General features: G+C 42.1%; 1 protein-coding gene across 4 annotated transcripts in view; it reads left to right on the forward strand.

The window, feature by feature from the left end:
- Window positions 1-22018, forward strand: part of BRINP1 (BMP/retinoic acid inducible neural specific 1) — a 491421-nt gene that overhangs the window by 87430 nt on the left and 381973 nt on the right. For all 4 annotated transcript variants that reach the window (XM_053656104.1, XM_053656101.1, XM_053656105.1 and 1 more), the window contains one exon: window positions 19034-19131. The gene's annotated coding sequence lies outside the window, so the exon portion shown is untranslated. The remainder of the gene's footprint in view (window positions 1-19033; window positions 19132-22018) is intronic.

Here is a 22018-nt window from a genome sequence, read left to right on the forward strand (position 1 = left end):
ACTCCCTGAGCTTTAATTTCCTCATCTGTAAAATGAAGGAAAAAGGTATTAAGCTCAAGTTATTGTGAAGATTCAACAAGAGAATATTTAGTTGTCTGGCACATAGCTTGTATTTGATAAAAGGTAGCTGTGGTTTTAGTGACATCATTGAGAGTAACTCTGATGTTAGACTGTGGTTTGGGTGCCTGGGTCCTTGCATTTTCCCTCTGACACCTGTGTCCTGTGTCTGGAAACTAGACCACCATCTCCCTTTGCCTTGGTAACATCCTTAGTGCCTCAGTCACTCTAGGACTACACCTGTCTTGTTCTGTCAAAATCTAGAGTCTTCTCTGAATTTTACATCTATTCTAGCATGTACTAAAGGTTATTCTTTAAAGAGCAGGAAAGTAAGCTTTCAAAAGTACAAATTAGATTGAATCAGTCTCCCCACACCCATCCCAATCTCTCCAGTGGCTTTACATCATTTTTTAAAATAAAACCCAGACTCCTGACAGAGACCTTTAGGGTCCAGCAGGATCTGGCTACAGCCTGACCTCATGTTTGCCTTCCTTGACTTCGGGCTGACAGTGCCCAGGGTGCAAGCACAGGACCTTGAATTTCAGGCCCTTGTTATACTCAGATCCTTGTGGCCTCAGGACTTTTGCATGGCTGTGTTGCCCCTCCCCCCATGCACTCTTTTTCTAGGCATTAGCATCACTGGCCCTTTCTCACCATCCAGTGCCACTTCCTTCTTCCCTGGGACTCCCCTTTCTAAATTAATCCCTGCAGTCACCCCACCTTCCAGTCACTCTCTGTCCAGGCCATGCTTCACTTTCTTCATAGTTTACTTGTTGCATATCTATTCCCTATCTCCTTGACACTAGACTCTGGACTTCATGAAAGGGGGCACTTGGCTGTTTTGTTCAACACTGTCTCTCTGGCACCAGAACAGCCCTTATTGTATAAAATTGAGTGGCTAGCCTTTGCTGAATTAATAAGTCAGTGGGTCTAAGCATGATGCCCGAAGCCCTTCCATGGTCTTGATTTAGGCCTTAGATTATTCTGTGTCTGGATCCTCTCGCTTGGCTGCAAACCCCATTAGTAAAGACTTGGCAGCACTTCTTGCTCAACCTCCCTGATCCTTCCCACCTCACTAATTAATTTTCAGTTACCAGTCATTGTTGTTTCTGGGTGCCATGCTTTATGTGGTAGCTTTTACTTCACCTCTCTTGCATATATGTGTCTGTATGCCAAGCACAGTATCAACTCCAATTGGCATATCTGCAACAAAATTCTTAAGTCTAAAATGCTTGCTGAAAGAGGCGAGACATGCCTTCTACTCCTACAGCCTCATCTTCTACAGTGCTGCCTGAGACACTGAGCATAGAAATGGACAATGGAATGACAGTAGACCTGTAGAAAACCAAAGCAACTCTGCGGCATAGGCTCCATATGGTCAGCACTTGATCAGTCACAGCCAGCTTCCTTAATTTTTGCCTGACACAAAGTCAAGGCCAACCAGAGAAAGGCAGGTAGAGTCCCCAAACAAATCACCTAGGATGCCCATCTCTAGCTTCCCATGCTAATGACCTCCCCTCACGGCACACCTGAAGGCTTCTGGTTTTCCCACGGTCAACCTTTTCCACTCCCCTGCCTGCCTTTGATTCTCTGCCAAACACAGTGATGGTGGCTGATTCCCTCGCTGGAGCAAGTTTTGAAGAAACAGCCTCCGCTGTTTCTCCCTTAGGTTGTCTCCCTTTACTTCCACATGCATGTTCTGGTTATCTTACTTCAAAACCAGTTGTCTCCAAATGTATGGCTTAAAATACACACTTTCTCTTCTCACAAGTTTGGAGTTAATGGTTTAGAAAGGGCTCAGCTCCTTCCTAAAGGTAGCTCCTTGCTGGTCCACGTGGCATCCTCTGGGGAGCTGGGTCTGGAGGCTTTACGTCCTTCATGGTTTCTTCTTGGTCCTGGGTGGGGCACCTCAGTGTGCTTTGGCTTCCATTGCATTCCATGGTGCCTCATCCTGCAGGGCCCCAACTCATGATGTTCTCAGTGTAGCCATGCTTTCTTATGTGAAAGCTGGCTTCTGAGAGGTAAGAAACATGAGTTACACTCAACATGGTCCTTTGTCATCACTACCATATTTAGTTAGATCACTCACAGGGTCACTCACATTCCTGGGGCGGGGTGGCTTGAAGAACATCCTTTGTAGAATGGGGGAGTAGCAATAGCGGTATAAAAGGGCACGTGCGACGGCAGGTATTGTGTGGCCGTCTTTGAAAGTACACTCGGTGTTCCCCCTGCCTTTCTGTCCTGTAGCCAGGTGTGTTGTTTCTTGTGTTCGCAGGTCCAGGACCCTTGCAGACACACTCACCTCTGCCTGGAATGCCCTCCCTCCTGATCCTTGTCTAGTTAAATTTGACTTCCGCTGTAAATTTTGGCACTATAATGTCACTTCCCCTCATGTCCTCAGGGGATATATTGATACACCCTTCTCCCCAAAACCCACACATAGAAACTAAATCAGATCCTTCCCTTTGTCTTCCTTCATGGTGTTAGTCAAAGTTTGGATTAGGTTCTTATATTATTCTTGAATTTCTGTCCTGACCCACTTCCCCCTGCTCAGGGCCAGGTCTGGGGGTGGTAGTCACTATTTTACATGCAGTACTAGTACAGTTCCTGACAGATAGTAGGTGGTTAATACATTTTGGTTGAGTCAATGCATTAATTTAAACTTTTCTCCTCTAGCACACACCTCTAACAAGGCCCTAGTGTTTGAACTTCCTGTTAGGGTTATGAGCTCATTCAAGAAATCAATTCATGTGGAATTTATTCTTGCTTATGACATTAAAATGCAAGGATCTTTCACTAGTTGTTGTTTAGTCCCCAGAAAGTGCCTCCTGCTGATGCGTGCCAAAGGCCTCGGCTCTGCTGGCATTAGTGAAATTTGGCCTTGCTGTCAGGCAGACCTGAGTTTAAATTTCTGCCCTTCCAACCCACTGTATGAATTTAGGGATGTATTTAACAGTTTTGATCCTCCTCATGTCTTCATCTTTAAAGTAGGTATAATAATATATGCCTTATAGGATCTTCTGAAAGATCATGCTAAATAACAGTCACAGAATAATTAGCCCAATGTTTAACTTAATGATAACATCAATAGTTTAAAATTTATACAAACAATTAGAAATAGGAATGTTAGCATAATGCTCTTTCTCTTTACACTATCAATTTTCTCTAGATGATATATTTTTTGCTTAGTCCTCACTATTTGAGTTTTAGTCTAACCTATACGTACTTTTTAAGGTAACTAGGAAAAAATTCCTTATTAGACATTTTAAAAATTCAAATGGACTTCTATTAAAATTAGCATTATTGACTTATATTGACTCTTTAAGAAGAAAAATAGAAAATTTGTCCTCAGATTAAAATTTTTTTGAAGACTTTCCTTATTGGAGGTGAGTAAAATATTTGGGGGAATAACTACTATTTTGGAAAACTGAGCTGTTTATGCCACAGAGACATAAATCCTTAAAAACATCTTCTAGTACCAGTGATTTAAGTTGCATCTGACTGCATAGAAAGGAGCTTTACATGAACGTTAGAAATTTTACTTACCCGATACGCGAGTGTGTGTCCATTTTAAAGATGAGGAGACAGGGTCAGAACAACACGGCACAGCCAGTGGGTACTGCAGCAAGAATTCGGATCCGATTTTGTGTTGGCCATGGCAGGTACTCTTTCTGTTCTCGGTCCTTTCACTTCTTGTTCCAGCCGGGAAGAGATAGGCACAGCAATAGAGAACTATCACGGCCGGGAGATTAATTTCAAGTTGCCTTTGTCACCGCTGTCAGACGCTGGAGCCCCAACATGGATTAGCGGCCTGTCCACTTCCCCCTCTGAGAGGAGCCACCAGTCATGCTGGTGCGTGGCCGGGGTGGCACCCCCAGAGCCTCTGCCAGTCCTGCCGTCAGACAGGACGTGTCTGGGAAGAAGAATTTGCAGCCGACTGCTCTGCCATTCAGGTCCTCATCTGTGTCAATTGAGTAATTTATGGATGCACTTTTTCCTGTGCTGCAAAGGAGATGCACAGGACCTTTGGAAATAATTCAATCTCTTTCAAGGGAACACATTTGGGGAAATTATTGTTAATGCATCTGAGTAAAAGGTGCTCAACCCCGACAAATATTTCATGCAATTATAGCAAAGATGAGGCAGTGACAACCAGTGACCATCAATCATTCCCCAGATCAATAATAACCATGGAACATGCAATCAAACCTAATCAACGCACGGTGATTAAGGAACAGGGCCTCTCTTCTTTGCTGTCAGGGTTATTGTCCCTTGAAAGAATTGGCTCAGTGTCCTCAAAACAACACATAATACAAGTACAAACATAAAAATATGGGCTTTGTGATCTAGCGAATCTGGATCAGGTCTGATAAATACTTGTCAATCTTGGACAAAATTATATAATAATGATTAGCACTCCCTGGCCCCTTTTTGGGGGTGCCATTCAATGTGCTAAGCATTTATTCTGTACTATCTCATTTAACCTTATAATATATGTGTGAAGTTTGTACCCTCTCTATTGTGAGGAAACTGAGTCTAGAGAGAGGGGTTGGCTTGCTTGAAGCTTAAAGTCACATTCACAGCATGTGACAACTGCCTCAAATCCAGTCCTGTCTGACCAAAGCTTTGCTAATTTTCAATGTGGCTCCACATTAAAATCATCTGAGGAGCTTTTAAAAATAATAACAGCCCCACTTACCCCATAACACCTGAATCATCATCATGGAAGGTGAGGAATAAGCATGTATTAAGTAAACATTTTAATACATTAGAGAAATACATTAGACATACAGAAAAGTGAACGAGTGTGACTGTGTTCACAAGGTAAACATGACATGCACGCGGAACAAAACCAGTCCCCCAGAGCCTCATGATGTCCTTCACTACCACCTCGTTCCGCCTAAGAATCATGGTGGCTTTTACTTTAAAAAGCAGAGAGTCACTATTTTTGAACTTTATATAAATGGATTCATGTAGTTGAAATACTTATCTGTCTATCTTCATGTTACTACATTTATGAGATGTACTGATGAGCAAGGTCGTAATGCTTTGTCCTTCTTGTGGCTGAAGAGTATCCCGTTGCGTGAATGTATCACAGTGCATTTGGTCAAGTGCTGTCGATGTGCAACTTTGCCATTCTTGGATATGACCAATGATGCTAAAACTAACATTCTTTCATAAATCTTCTGGTTAGCAAAAGTATGTGTCTTTCTGATGAGTATGTCCCTAGGAGTGGAACTTCTGGGTCATAGGATGTGCTATGTTCCACTGTAGTAAATCCAAGTCTGCATGTTTGGAAAACCTCTCAGGTGATTCTGACATACAGTGAGGGTTTGAGAAACTGAGCATAACCCTGTATCACCTCCCTTATTTAGGACTTAATTGTTGTTTTCTGGGACAATGTAATATAGTCATCATAAAGTTCTAGATAGAATATTTTATCATCTTACTACAGACAGTCTCTCTTCCTTCCTCTAGTCCTCCATCCCATTCCCCTGAACTAGGGCATTCTGACTTTTTTTTTTAAAGATTTTATTTATTTATCTTCAGAGGGGAAGGGGAGAGGGGGAGAGAAACATCAATGTAGATTTGCCCCTCGTGCATCCCCTGCTGGGAACTGGCCTGCAGGGAACCTGCCTGCAACCCTGGCATGTGCTCTGACTGGGAATCGAACCGTGATTGTCTGGTTCGCAGGCCCTTGCTCAATCCACTGAGCCACACCAGCCAGGGCGCATTCTGACTTTTTAATGTCTAAGCCTCAAAGGCTGTCTGGTCCTGGAAGAGGAAAGAACCTGAATGCTTGTGCCTCTTATTTTTGGAAACAGGAAGATTTTGTCATTGGAAAGAAGAGAATAACAATATAATTTTTAGCATCAAATATCTCAGTCACCAAAGATCCATGAGAGGAACTAACAGTGTTGAGAGAGGTAATAAACACACAACATGCATAGTACCCAGCCTGGCGTCCCTGATATGATGATTGTGATTATTATTACCAGTGGCCCCAACAACAATGAAGTGCAAATGTGCCGGGGCTGTGGATTCTTGAGGAGGCAGATCTATTTAGTCATTTCACATGCTTACCATGTGTGTGTGTGCCGTGGGCCAGACTCCATATATGGCCTGGTAAATTCAGGGAGCAACAAGTCACCGTCTAGTGGGAGAGAGCCACTGCCCCACTGAGCTTGTTCTGCCCACGCATGTTCTGTGTGGTATGTGGTGGGGGAGGCACTTAATGAGGTGGGTGTTTCAGACGAAGCCCATCCCCACTGCACTAGGAATGTTGGAGAGCAGACACCTGCCAGGGATGCACCAAGAGCTTTATTTCACACATGAAAGAATCTGTGTATAGTGATCTGCTTCTCAGAAACTGTATACTGCGGTCGGGGTGAGTTTAGTCTTGAATAATAGAGTTACTCAATTTGACTCAAGAAGAAAAAATAGGAAAACTTCTTGATGGAAAGGTTTTACATGTACAGGAACCTTGGCAAAAATGAACCACTGAGCAGGGGAAGGGCAGCTATAATGATGGACAGTCTATTTGCTTTCAGCTCTGACTGCCCACCCGTTTTCTCCATCTCTCTCACACTCTTTCTTCTTTCTTTTCATCTCACAGGTCCTCTTTATCTCCTTGTGCCTCCGCTCTTTCCTCCTTTCTTCCCTCCAGACTTACTCACAGTTTCTGTTCCCAGAATGTCAGCTTGCACATTCCTTTGGGTGCCTTGATCTTAAAATCTCTCAGTTCAGCCTCAGGGTCTCTGGGCTTCTGTGGCCCTGTGTATATATAATTTTTTTCTTTGTCTCTTCATTCAAGCTTTCAAGAACAACTGATTGGCTCAAATATTTTTTTGTGCTAGCCATTTGAATCACAGGTTGATCTCCAGTGTATAGAATAGTGCCCGTGAGTCAATCACCTGTATCTGGGAAAATAGGACTACCTGATCTAATGCTCAAACTCTTCAGCTAAATGTGGGCAATTCCCTTAAGAGAACGTGTTGAGTGCAACAGTCAAACATGGTAAGAAACCTCTTAAACTTCACAGTGCTAACATCTGAAATTTGCTTGGTGTTTGACCAGAGGCTCCCGGTTGCCAGAAATTCTGTCTTAGGCCTCTTTGAATAGTCAGAAACTGATCTATAAGGCTCAGTAGTATTTTTGGAATGACTGAATTCACTTCTCTGTACTCTAGAATAAATCTGGTTTCCTCTCATGCCCCAAGACTTAAAGTTTTGCTCCTTCACTTGCTCGTTGATTCAACAAATATTTAGAAAGCATCTACTTCGTGCCAGATACTGCTTTGTACACTTGAGATTTGACATTGAATAAAATGGGCAAAAGCCCTGCCTTTGTGGAGCATAGTAATAAGTATTAGGAAAAAGAATAAAGTAAGTGATAGGATGGTAATAGGGGAATGTTTTAGATAAGAGAAGTCTGGTTTGAAAAAGTAACACTGAGCAGTTAATTGAATACATGAAGGACTAAACTTTCCACAAATCCAGAGAGGTATTTTTCTAGAGGAAAGATTTCTTTCCATTCAGAAGGGACAAGCAACAAGTGCAAAGCCCCAAGGTGGCCACTAGCTCTATAAGTTTGTAGGACAGCAAGGTGGTGGGATAGCCAGCTTCCAAGATGGTCCTGGTACTCTTTTTCCCAGGGTATTTCTTCTCTTATGTGTGTTCTCCCACATTGATTCATAACTGGCCTGTGGTGACAAGATGACTTCTAACTAGGTCATAAATGACACTTGCAGCTCTGTCTTGGCCTCTTGAATCACCCATTCAAGGGGGGTAGTGATCTGCCTTGTCATGGGGACACACAAGGGCGCTGCAGAATGGCTCCTGTGGAGAAGAAGTAAGGCCTCCTGCCAACTTGCCAGCTGTGTTAGGGAGCCACTTAGCCCCAGGCCAGCTTTCAGATGCCATCAGCCTCAAGACGTCTAGACTGTAATCTCATAACCCCTACACTGGAACTGTCCAGCTAATCTGTTCCCAAACTTCTGACTCATAGAAATGATGAGATAGTATGTCTACTCTTGCTTTAAGCCTCTAAATTTTGGGATACTTTTGTTATGCCGCAACTGCTGATTATTACTACAGAGGGCCAGTGAGTTTAGAATAGAGCTAGCTATGGGGAAATGCTGGAGATTAGGTTGGAAAGGGAGAACAAGCTGGTATCATATACAACTTTATAGTTTATGATAAGGAATTTGAATTTCTTCTGAATTTGATGGAAAACCATTGAAAGTTTTAAACAGAAGAGCAGGGGGAACAGTTTTGAAGGTGGGTGAATGCAACGTTTAGACATCAGTAAGAGGAAGAGGAGCCAGCCATGAAGACTGAGTGGGAATGGCCAGGAAAGTGGGAGGAAGACCAGGGTAGTCCTAGTCATCACAGGCAGAAAGTACTTAAAGAAGTAAGGAGGAAATAACTGGACGAAATCCTGCCAAGTGTTTCAGTGAGGTGAGCTCTGAGTGCTGACCACTGAATTTGGCATGATGAAGGTTGTTGCTAACCTTGGGGATGAAAAACACAGCTTTGCAGATGTGCTTATAAATTTATCAGCCTCTAAGCATATTTTGCTGGTATTCCTTTTTGCTGTGCTGTGATAAAATCAAGGCAGCCAGTAGCATTTGTTGCCCATCTGTCAAGTGCACATAGTGGTCTTCGTTTTAGTGATTCTCTTGCACACTGACCTTTGCACAGTGCCTGAATGTTCATCCCTGGGGACTGATCGTTAGAATGCAGCCTGCACTGGAAGTTGCAGTATATGCAACATCATAGCCTACACTATGAAGTATATGCATTGGAAGTGAGAAGAGCTGGTGATGAGGGGGCCAGGTGGGGCTGGGGAGGGAGAGTCAGCCCTTACTTGATTCTGGCTACTAGGAGCCACTGAAAGTTGTCCTGCAGGTATTTGAAGCCTACTTCGTACTTTGTTAATCTGCCAGTCAGCAGAACAAAGACTAATGAGGGTGAGAAGAAGGGGATATTAATTGAAATTCAGGGGCTAAGGAGGATTTGAGTCCTACGTCATCACTAAATATGAGAAAGGTTTTTGCTGGGTTTTAGGGATCTATAGAAACCCAGGAAAGGGCGTGGGGGTGGTGTTGTCAGGACTTGTACAGCAGAATGAAGGATCACAGATTCATGAGACTTTCATCCTTCTGGACTAGAAAACTTAAAAAAAAAAAAAGGAAAAACATCAGGTCTATTGTAAATTCCTTGCCTCAGTTTCCCCACCTGGAAGCAAGTGTGGTGCGAACAGCTGGTCTTTGATCACAGGCTTCTGTGGAAGAGACAGCAAGAGCTCCTGCGTCCTGTGTCTGCAAATAGCCATGTGCTCCCAGAGAGAGCAGCTATTTGTGCAGGTGAACAAAGCAAACCTGGGGAGCAGGTGAAGGATGCCTCCCCCTTTCTGGGACTGTACAGCTTATGATCGCTTCAGCACTTTGGAATAAGATCACAGGGGAAAGGTGGCCATCCAGTGGCACTTCCCCTTCTTGGTCCTGTTTGCCTCGTATTCTAGGTATCAGTGTACACAGTTTATTTCCCTACCCGGCTAGTGGTACCTTGAGGGGAGGGGACTGCTCTTTATTCACCTTTTATCCCCATTGCCTAGTGCTGTCTCTGCTATATAATAAGTGCACAGAGTCATGCTGAATTTAAATTTGAACTTAATGATTTGCTCTGTGTCTTCATAGTTTTTGCACTGTTCCCTAAAAACCACAGCCCTTCTTTAATTTCTGAGTTCCCAGATGATTCTAAGGCATTGTGCTCGTTCATCCATGTATGTGTGTGTGTGTTCACCTAATTGATATGTATTAGTTGGTGCCAGACATCGCACCCAAGTGAGCAAGACAGAGGTCCCTGCCCTGGCAGAGCTTATAGTTTAATGTCATCGTTTCTCTATCAGGTTCACTTTGGGAACTTTAAAAAAAATCTAACTGCCAGGACCACATTTCCATTCTATTGATTAATATGTATTCAGAAGAGGGTCTGGTGGTTGGCATTTTTTAACAAATTCTGTGTGATCCTGTGAGTGGGACGTGGTGTGCATATTACCCCTTATTTTACAACTTAGTTTGGGACCGTGGGGAAAGCTCATAACCTATCTATCCCTCAGTTTCTCCACCTGCAAAGTAGACCAAATATCTCTTCTATCTACCTCTGGGGCCAGTGTGGGGAGAACATGAGAGACTCAACAGTGGTGTGCTTAGTGTATTTTACATTTCTATGCATAAACCATGAATGATGGTTATTTAGCATTAGCCAATGTTTGGGACCAGCATGTAGCTGGCTCTTCCTTACTAATTTACAAGTACATTATTGAGGCACCTACCATGTACAAGTTAGAATCTTTTATTCTTTTTGGATTCTTGATAGGGATTCACTAAATTGGCTGTAAAACTAATGGCTGATGGCATTACTACCTCTCCAAGTATGTTGCATTTAATATCATGAAGAAAATCATACAACAACTGATCATAATAATTGTGATTGTTTTACTGACATCTCACAACATACCAAGTGCTATGACAAAGCACTTTACTTAGAGCTGCAAAGCAACTATCTTCTAGAGGCCACAAATCAATGTATATTTGATCATTTTTAAACTTCAGTAGAGTTTTAAATGGCAGTGTAACTAAGCACAGGACACATTTGATAGAAATATAAACATCATTAATTCCTACTGTTTCACAGATGATTCATGGCACCATTTGCTTAGCCCTGGACTTAAGTTCAATCTTCCCATTTCACAGATTAAGAATCCAATGTTCAGAGAGCAACATTATAGGGCTTACAGTGGAGCATTGCATCTGCTGAGTGCTCTGGCTTTTTTACAAAATTGCTGCTTCAGTGTAGCTATTGTCAGATTCTCCCATTCAGTCAATTAACCTGGTGCCTTGGCCTTCTGCTCAGTTATCCACCGCCGACTGGGCAGAGCCTCTCCTTCATAGCCCTGACCTGCCAGGATCTCCAGCCCTCACTGCCTTTCTGGAGGCTGCCTCAAGCCCTACATCTTTTACGTGTTCTCTCTCCTGCTCCCGTGCACATCATTGACAGAGAAATGTCCCATCAGGCATAAGCTCCCGGCGTTCCCTCTCATGATCTCCTCCTCACCTCATTAGCCACTTAGTACTCTTTGTCTGGAGGATGGGTTTCTGGCATGGCAATTTAAGCAGTCAATTTAATTGGAAGATTAGAAAAGACCTGGTGTCTGGGCCATCACTGGAAAATAGACTGAAGCGATAGTCCATTTTAAAACATACTTTCTGCTCTCAATTCTTGTATATTTCCTACAGTTCCCAAACTCTAGAAATCCCAAATTATTTTTTTGTACCACTGGTCTATTTGTTCACATCTCTGCCCAAATATTACTTAGATAGAGATACCTTCCTATGTGTCTTATCTACTGTGACTCCCCTTTGCTTCCTGTGGCTCTATAATGGGATGGTACATTGATTGTTGGCCTCAAATCTCACTCTAATTGGTTTGTGGCAGACAGGCTGGATGGTGGAAGAACCCTAAGGTTCTTCACTAGTCTTCATACTTCTGTGTAATTCACTCTACTTAAGTGGGGGCAGGGCCTGTGGCATGTTTCTAACCAACAGAATGTGGCAATGGTGAAGAATGTGATTATGGGATTGTATTACATTATATAGACCCCACCTTGCCAGCAGACTTGCCCTCTCTCTGCATTTGACATTGAAGAAACAAGCTGCCATGAACAAGTATGTATTCTGTTGAGGTCCATTTGGTAAGGAAGGGACTATGAGCAGCTTCTAGGAGCTGAGCAAGACACTGAAGTTCTTGCACTTACAGCCACTAATAAATAGATTTGACTAACAAGTGAGCTTGGAAGTCCATGGATTGCCATTTAAGCCTCCAGATGAGAACTGAGCCTTGATTGACACCTCAAATATAGTCTTTCAGAGAATGCACATAAACCTTGCCTAGACATTTGGACCATGGGAACTATGAGGTCATATGTGTTCTTTTAAACTGAGGTTTACGGTGATCTGTTGCAAAGCATAGAAAGCTAATAGGGTATATTTCTCCACTCCTTTACCTTGGGTTTGGCTGTGTGGAACATGGCAGGTAGGTCAGTGTCCTCATTCTGTGTGTGAGTGTTAAGAGGTCTCATGTGTCTCTGCTTGTTGTCTTGAATTTCTGTCGTTATCATCAGCAGCATATGTCTAGGCTAGCCCACTGGTTCCAGAAAGAGAGCCATGGGGAATAGATATTCTCTAGTGAAATTCAGCCTAGAATGGCCATTCCCCAGTTGACCCATGAACACTCAAGAAACAACACTTCTCTTGTAAGTTACTGAGTCTGGGTCATCATGATTCATTGGGGAACTGGGCAGAACTGAGACTGGAGCCCAGATTTTCTGATTCTTAGTGTGGTGGATTTTCACTTAAAAGCAACTTAAACTAAATATTTATATTTGCATAATACTTTGGGATCAGGAGTTTATAGATAGGAGGCATGGGGAAGTTCTTCAAAGTACTTGAAATTATATACTAAATTTTATATTTTGTGCATTTTGTGGGAGAGACAGTCTATAATGGCACCTTATATTTTAAAAGAGATTCATAACACGTCACCTATTTAAGAACCATGGATACCAATGAAAATCTTTTTTTCCCTTGTTAAGACCAGGGGATGGTTTTGTTCCCTTAAGAAATACAATTTCCAGTCTCAGTTCATTTCTCTTAATTGTCTTAAAATTTTATGGATTGATTCTTGTTGGCTTTCGGACAAGGCACCATTTCTTTATACCCATGCATTTTCTTTATCAGTTAAAAATATCAATATTTCCCTAAGGAGAATGCTAATAAAGATGTTTGTAAAAATCCCAACACCAAGACATATGAATGCTAATCCCCTTAAGTTATTTTAGTTCTATGTCTCCAAAAGATATCACAGTACTTTTGTCTGTGTGAGTATGACATATTGATGGGAAGCATAGTGTTTTCAATGGCCAGGAATAACATATCGGGGAACCAAAGGAGCACAGGGTTCAAATCCTCATTTTGTTCCCATTTTCTAGCTGCAGAGCCTTGCAAAAGTCACTCCACCTCTGCACTTTGATTTTCTCAGCCTCCAGGTTGAGACAGTCATATCTATTTCAACAGGGTTGGTATGAAATGAGCTAACATTTAAGGTGTGATTGGCACATAGTAAGTTCTCAATAATATTGAAAATAATATTACATATAATACACTTCCTGCAGTTTCTGCTCAACTTGCAGATCTTCAAAGTGGGGAGAGAAATTTCTTTGTCTGAGTTATGGGTGGTTTCTTGATTGTTAGCCATGCTCCTCCCTTCCAGAGAAAGGGGCTATATAAATACCACCAGTAGTTTTATCTTGCCCATTGGGCACCATGACTTTAGAGTATAATTAGCCATTGTGGTAAATACATCAAGAAAGATCCAGGATGTTTTAGCAATAATGGTAGCGATTAACATTTTTCTTTGTTTTGTTAAGGACAGAGTTAATGAGGCACTGGGAGTATTTCCAAATAATAGAGAGATTTAACGTAATCTCTACACTTTTCTCCACTCCCATTGGCACGGCCCCACCCTCAGTTGTCAATCCATCTCCTGTCAAGATTATTCTAACAATTTCTAACTGGTCTTCCTCCCTCTAGTCTTGTTCCCTTTTAATTTATTCAGTACACTGAAGCCAGAATGACTTTTCTAAAATACAAATCAGATTGTATTACCTTTGAGTCCCTTTGGTGGATTTGCAATGACTTTAAGATAAAGGCCAGACTTTGTCCTGTTGTGTCTAAATCTTTTCTGGGTTGGCTCTTGCCTGGTCTCTCACCACAATTCTCCCGATTTTTAGTACCTACAAGATTAAATTCCATTGCATTCTTCCAACCATTCACAAGTGCCTCCTGTTGGTGGTTGAGGGAGTTCAGCACATTGGGTCTGTCTATTATTGGGTCTCTCTATTCCATGCTTGGCTCCAGATTCAGGGGAAACTGGCACAGACCATCAAGATACTGCCATTTAATGATAAAGCTGGAAGGCAGCTATGAACATGGCTTTAGGTCTGTTAGCCAAGAAGACATCTATTCCTTCATCCCTGACTTATATAGACTCACCTGCTCCGCATGATTTCAACAATGAGGAATTGCCCCTGTGAAAATTAAGGCATGGAGGAGCAGAGCAGAAATGTCATTGGTGCTCAAAAGATGTCTTAGGACATAAGAAGCAGGAGTCACCGAAGAGATCATAGGTTGGACTTCATGGAAACTACTGCTCTTCAAAAATCACCATTAAACAATGAAAAGAGAAGGCATAAAGAGGGGACAAAGAAGTATCTGATTTTAAAAACTTGTATCTAGAGTATGGAAAGAACTCTTGTGAGTCATTAATGAGAAAATAAACTAATTAAAAATTGACAAAAAATTCAACACACATTTCACCAAAGAAGAGCTACGGTAATAACAAAAGCAACAATAAACACTAAAAAGAATTTCAACACCATGAGTCATTAAAGGAATACAAATTAAACCCACAATTAGACATCACTGTATAGCTGTTAAAATGGGGAATGAAAACTAAGACTGGTAGGATTGGAGGAGGGAACTGAGTCTTACATTGTTCCTGAGAATGCGAAATGATACAGCCACTTTGGAAAACATTTTGGCAGTTTCCTATAAAGTTAAACATGCACTTGTCATATGTATTTGTTTTTGCTGGGGCTGACATAACAAACACCAGAGACTGGGTGGCTTAAACAATAGAAGTTTATTTTCTCACAGCTCTGGAAACTAAAAGTCCAAGATCAAGGTGCCGGCAGGTTTGGCTTCTCCTGAGGCCTCTATTTAGGACTTGCACATTAGTCACCTTCATCTTGGGTCCTCACATGGTCCGTCTTCTCTGTGTGCACATCCCTGGTGCTTCTTTGTGTGTCCAGATTTCCTTTTCTCATAAGGACACCAATCCAGTTAGATTAGCATGAGCTCTGTCTCATTTTAACTAAGCAACTCTTTGAAGACCTTATCTCCAGAAACAGCTGCATTGTAAGGTACTAGGGGTTAAGACTTCCACATATGAGTTATAGGGAGACACAATTCAGTTCATAACACCATATGACTCTGCCATTTCTACTTGTAGGTATTTATCTAAGAAAAATAAAAACATGTTCACCAAAGACTTGTATGAGGATGATTATAGTAGCTTCATTCATAATCACCAAAAACTGGAAAAAATTCAATGTCCATGATGGTAATGGTTAAGCAAATTGCAATGCTTACAGTAGAGTGTTACTCTGCCATGAAAAATAGAAAACCAACACAAACAAAAACCTGAACGAATCTCAAAAGCATGATACTAGGTGAAAGAAGTCAGAAGCAAAAAGCTCCATACTGTATGATTCCATTTACATTACATTCTGGAGAAAGCATCACTAGGGGAACAGAAGTCAGGTCAAGTGTTTGCCTGGCACTAGGGGCCAGGGGAAGGAACAGAATATAGAGAGGGGTTGGGAATGTCTAAGGATGGTGGAAATATCTATATCTTGATGCTGGTGGTGGTTATATGACTTTACATGTTTTCCAGAACTCATAAAAATGCATACCTAAAATGAATCTTACTAAATGTAAATTTTAGTTAAGTTATATACTTAAAATGAAAGAGAAACATATTAAGGCTCAAAGAAGCTCATGAGCTTGCTCAAAATCTGCCAGGAAGTTACTTATTCACGATCAACTCATACGCAGCATCCTGTCCTAAGTAAAATCATTGTTTATTGAGCTACTAAGGAGAATAATTGTCCTCCCCCTGGCCCATATAAATAAAGCAAACTCATTAGCCACTCTCTTAGAAGGAATGACAGTAAGAAATCACTGATGAAGTCACGTCATAGCTGTGTTATCTCAAGTAGAAAAGGGCCTTTACACGAAGGGCATGTTGATCTAAGGACTTCTGTGACCTTGAATTGTATTCTTGGGAGAATCATACACGTTCCAATGCTAAACTGTCTCACTTCTCCAAAGGAGTCCTTAGATGATTCCGGGCCTCAGTTTTCCCATTTGTAGGAAGTGTAAGTGCCTTGAGTTTCTCAGATATAGATCTAGTGTTGGTTAGAAAAAAATGACAGTCAATATTTTTAATTGCTTAGATGTGCTAACAACTTACATGTGTGATGAGTGCTTATTTCATTTCCTCAGCAACCCCTGTTTCGTGGCTCAAATATCTGACTGTAGAGATAAGTTAGAGAGGCAGGCATATGGTAGATGCAGTTGGTGTCCTGCCCATGTCTGCTCTCCCTGACCTGCTCCTGGCCTGACTTTCAACTGAGATCTTTCTTTCTTGAAACCCACTTTTCTCATCTACACAGGAGGATGGAACAACCCCACTGCATGATGCTTAACAGGAGTTTCTGTACATCCTGTATCCAGCTTTTTGCTCCTTGGGTGGGACAACTCTGAAATCTGTGTTGGCTTCCTAAATTCCCATGGGGAGCTTACTCCTCAGGATCCCACCTTTTATGGGTTGCCTTCCTTTCCCCCATCTCACCTCTCCATTCTCCTACTGGGTTTATGTCCCCACACAAATGAAATACTTGTACTCCAATCCTTACTCCTTGGTCTGCATTTAGAGTAACCCCAACTAACAATCATAATGACACCTTGAGTCACTGCTGCAATAAGCCTGAGAGCTCATTTGTAAATGGGGCTAAGAGCCCTCATCTATGTTAAAATAAATTTTTAAAGTAAGAATGTCCTAGAATGTCAGAAGGAAGAGAGTTCATGGACAGTGATAATGCTGAGGACAGGCTTTCTGGAAGCGGTGAGAATTGAGTTCAGCATTTAACTATGAGTGAGAGTTTCGGCGTCGGTGAGGAGTACAGACATGTGATGGGATTGTCATGGCTAAGGAATGAGCACAGCAATGGCACTGGAGCCCAAGGTGGACAGATGGAATCTGCTTGCATGTTTAGTTTCCTCCCACAAAGCCAGCCCTCCAAAAGCTTGTTCTCTCCCTTCCACAAGGAAGAAAGAAAGCAGATGACTTCTGTGGCCCACCCATGTGCTAACATCAGACAGATGGTCCCAGATCCTTGAATATCTCTGAGCTCCTGGCCCACAAGCCATGGCTGGGTGAGCAGCAGTGTCTGGGAAGGGTAGTAGCCCAGGCTTTACTTATTCATGCTGATTCCAGAGATAAGCTGGAATGATGACACATCAAATGTGATTGCCTATGTCCTGGGATTGCCATAAGGAGTAAATAATGACACTGTATAAACTTCATCACAGTGCCTGGCATATAACAAATGTGACTCCCATGAACAAAATGTCTTAGCAGTAGAAAAGTGATCTTGTCCTTAGTCTCTAAATAATGCTAGGCTCAGTGCTTGGAGCAGTGACTTGCCTCCAACATCTCCATGAAGTAGAAACCATGACCTCAACTCCCAGTGAAGACTGTAATGAGCCCATGCATGTGGAGTACCAAACTGATGCTCAGTGAGTGCCATTCAGTCTCAGTCTGCAGAGATAGGAGAGTGCCAATCTTGGAGAGAAATGGACCATAGCTTTCCCTGAATGGTCTCCCCTACTTCTTCCACCCAAGGTGGAAGTAGGGCTTGCCCTTCTTCCACATCCAGGGTAGAGTAGGGCTTGTCCTAAAGCTATGAGCTTGTACTTCAGACTTCTTCACTTGTACAGCCCTCCCAAGGTCCAGAAACTTTATTCATACTTTGGCTTATTTTTATCAAATAAGGCTTCTTCCTTCAGTTGAACAAGCTTCAGTGACCACTACTAGGGTTCCCTACTGGCTGGGAGCCAAGGTTCTTGAGAACATTCTCTGGGATCACATGGGAATCTAGGTAAAGCTAAATGAGTAAGTCCAGCTGGTACTGTCCTCATCAGTCCACTGTGGGTCCTCTCAGCTTCTCTTCCATTATTCATCCTTTCTGTCCTCCCTGTTCCCTTCCCACAACAGAGTCCTAAACTATCCAAACATAGCATCAAGTTTCACCTCCTGGTCTCTGAAAGGAAGGGAGGAATTTGCTCAGTGGCTGAGATAGGCTAGAACTTAGGTTTCCTGTCTTCCAGTTTATGTCTTTTTTTAGACTATACCCTCCTTCTGCCCCTCCCTCCCTCCTTCCCTCCATTTCTTCCTTTTTTCCACTTACTTCCTAGAAATAAAGGAGTTTTATCTTTTCTCTAAAACAAAGTCACTTCATGAAAGTGGCCAACAAGGGACAAAGAGCTGTCTCATTTTTTGGCATTGTGCTCTGGGATTCAATTGTTTTCACTGGCCTTTTGTACTCTTAGTTTATGAAAAATCAATAGTTTAATATAGAAAAAAAGTCCCCTGGATATCTATTTAGAGTTGTATTACTTTCATTGCAGGGCTCTGGCTCTGCCTGCCTGCCTGCCAAGAATTTCTAAGTCAGATTGTTTTGTGCAGTGTCGGCCCAGCTGTCTGGAGCCAATCCACCAGACACAGGATGATAACAACAATAATAGCAGTAGCAGAACTCAGACATGAGTCCAGGCTGAACACTTCTCAGAGACATTTCATGAATGATGGCGCTCATGTACATGGTCAATACTCAATAAATGTTTAACTGAATTGCTTGAGATTAATAATGACATTACACAAATAGGCTAGACAGCATTATCCTTATAATAGTAAGAGAAGCAGCTACATAGTAAGTATCCACTGTATTTCTCTTTTTCAGCATACACAGTTAACAAAACAATTATTGTGCTTATTTTATGGATGAAGAAACTAGAACTTAGGGAGCTTCTGTGACTTCCTAAAGCCACTGAGGGAAAACACAACTGGATGATAGCACCCCTTCATCCTAATAAAGCTCATATTTTATATGCTTAACTTTAGGACCTCTTGGCATGTGGGGAAATACAATCCATGGAGAATTAAAGATGGGCTCCTAAACATCCATGTCTTGGACTTAACCTTTTTCCTTCTTCTTTCTCCAACTCCAGGCAGCAGATGATTGGACTAAGCAAGGTGGACCCTGGAATGGAAGGCAACACATCTCATGTTCCACAGTGACCTCTGATTCATGCTGACTCAAGATGAGGTAGGCCAATTGGGTTCTTGCCTTAGGATTTTTTCATGGTCAGAGAATGAACCAGTTGATGGGGACGTGGGTGCTAGAAAGCCTTACGGCCACAATGGCAGGGGCAGCCCTCATGGGTTGTGCTCAAGAGGAGACAGCAGAGGAAGCTTGGGTGCTGAGAGAGGACAGAGAGGGAGCAAACAGGAGAGTTAGATTGTTCTGCCTGTGTGGAGGAGAAAAAAATAGAGGGGTAGGCAGCACCCCCTCCAGCAGCCCACTGCTTGCTCCTTCTGAAACCTGGTGGTGTCTAGTTTCCCAGTATCTGGAGGAGATGCACTGTTTCAAAGTAAACTCCTCCCCTTACTTCCTGATGAGAAAGCCAAGTCCAAAGAAGTGACCTAGCTAGACTTGTGGAATGTGTTAGTTGTGGAACCGGGAGAGCTCCAGCACGGTGTCCCGCCACTCAGCCAGGGGTCAGCACACTGAGCCTGCAGGCCACATCTGACCAGCTGTTCATTTTGTGAAGTTTTATTGGAATGTGGCCATACACCTTTATTGACACAGCGTCTATGGCTGCTCTCAGGGTAGAAGAACCAAGTCAAATACTTGCAATATAGACCAGATAGCTCATGAAGCCTGAAATATTTAGTCTAAACTTTTACAGGAAAAGTTTGCTGACCTTTGCACTATGCTGAAAAAATTCATGGTATACTTGGATGGGACTGTATTTATAAGGAGGGTCATTGCAAGCTTTTGTAGACTTTGGCCACTCTTACTTTGGGAAACTCTTTGAAATATCTTCATATTCCACACTAAATATATTTCCTTAAAATTCTCAAGATAGACCCATATTTGACATAGTTGATAATAATGTTAGATTTTAGAGACATTTAATTAAACAATGTACTTTGATTATGCAGGCTGCATTTGTGTGAACTGATTTTGATTATACAGTTTGCATTTGTGTGTATTTTGAACCTCATATATCCCCACCTCCCCTCAGGGCTCATGGACCCTTGCAACACTCAGGCATCAGGCTTCTATCTGTAGGCTCCTGTGGACAGAATGGCCCAGATCTTGGGACCTCAATGCCACCTTCTCCCATTGGTCTCTCCATTCTATTGTTTTCAACAGTTTTACTGAGATATAATTTACATGCCATAAAATGTACCATTTTAAGTGTGCCATTTAATGATTTTTTAGTAAATTTACAGAGTTGTACAACCATCATTGTAATCAAATTTCTATCTAATTTTAAGGAAGCTTTTGGTTATGTCTTATAGTAAACTTTTTCTTCCAAACACCTTATCACCTTCTAAAGATGTGTTCCTGGAGGATAGGCCTGTGTTTTATGCAGCTTCAGCAGCTAACACTTGCTATTTGTCTGGTTGCAAGATTGACACTTTATGTGGGTTATTTCATTGCATTCTCACAGGCCTTAAATGCAGCAGGCATGCTCATTCACGATTCACAGATGAGAAATGCTTTGTGTTTAATCACTCAACTCGGATTGATGATCCAGCTGACAAGTGTGAGGCACATTTCTAGACAATGCAAGAGGGTCATCGACATGGCCATCTCTTGAGAAGTTTGGGGAGAGATAAGTGATAGACTTAGATCACAAGCAAATAAGAGGGAAAATGTGTGTTCTTCATAGCAGTGTAGTTAAATCTGGGTTGGAATCCCTGCTTTGCCTCCCATTAGCTATGTCATGTTGGGCAAGGTATTTAACTTCTTCAGTTGTAAAATGAGCAATAACAGATATATGACAACTGCAAAGACCAAACTAGTTAATCTAAGTAGAAGGCTTGCAGTGTTGCTCAGAACATAGTAAATTGTGATCAACTAGGACTGAGCTCTTAGTGACTGATAGATTTCCTTTTAGCATGCAACTAAAATTATTTGGAGAGATATTTAATGAGTCTGCTTGATGTAAAAACTGAGTATTCAGAGCTGGCAGAAAGGCTTCCGAGTATGTGTTCAAACTTCCCTCATCGTGTAAGGCATACCAGTAATTGGGTTTGGTCTCACCCTAATCCAGTATCCCCTTATCTTAATTTGGTTATGCCTACAATTACCCCATTTCCACAGAGGATCACATTCTGAGAGTCTGAATGGGAATGAACTTTGGGGGGCACTGTTCAACCCTGTATAATCATAATCATCATTATATAAGAAACGCAAAGTGCCTGATAAAATTCTAGAACAGCATAAATGTTTAATAAAAGATAGCCTTAAATAATAACAACAACAGCAGCAGTAACAAATGATAATACAGAAGATAATGTATATAAGTTATCTAGTGTCCTGCTTAGCAAGTAATAGGACCGTTCATTCTCTTCTTCCCCAAACTCCCTAGCAAATATAGGTACACACAGCAGGGAGCTCAACAAATATTGATTGAACAAACAGCAGATCTTAGTTTCTTAGAAAAAGTCCCACCATTTGTCTCTAAGAAATTGGCATCAGATGTGGGACAGAGCTGCTGGTGGGGCTGTCACCTGTGAGAAGGAGGTGTGAGTGGATGACAGGCAGGCTCCCTGCTGTAGGCGCTGATGGCCACTCCTGATGAGACAGAGTGAGAAATGAGCTCTGTCCTTGGAGCTGTAGTTTAAATTCTTTCTGAGCCCACAGGGTCCCAGCACAGTGATACCAGCTGTTTCTAGGTTCCTTTTTGGAAAAAGTACAAGCTGTTCTTAGTTTAATGGTACACAAGATAGCCTTAGCACAGTCTCTGGCACAGCACGGCCAAGAGGGAAACTGGATTCCAAGCCTGACCCTGCCCTGGTATCTGAGTGGCCAGGGGATAGATCTTTTATTTCTGTGGTGCTCAGTCTTCTTATTTGTGGAGTGTCTGTGGAGTGGGCATGATGTATCTTAAGACACTGGGCTGTCTTGAGGATTACTG

This window comes from Artibeus jamaicensis, unplaced genomic scaffold, assembly GCF_021234435.1.
Source record: "Artibeus jamaicensis isolate MK-2021 breed Jamaican fruit bat unplaced genomic scaffold, CSHL_Jam_final scaffold_1964, whole genome shotgun sequence".
In the NCBI taxonomy this organism is placed as follows: Eukaryota; Metazoa; Chordata; class Mammalia; order Chiroptera; family Phyllostomidae; genus Artibeus; species Artibeus jamaicensis.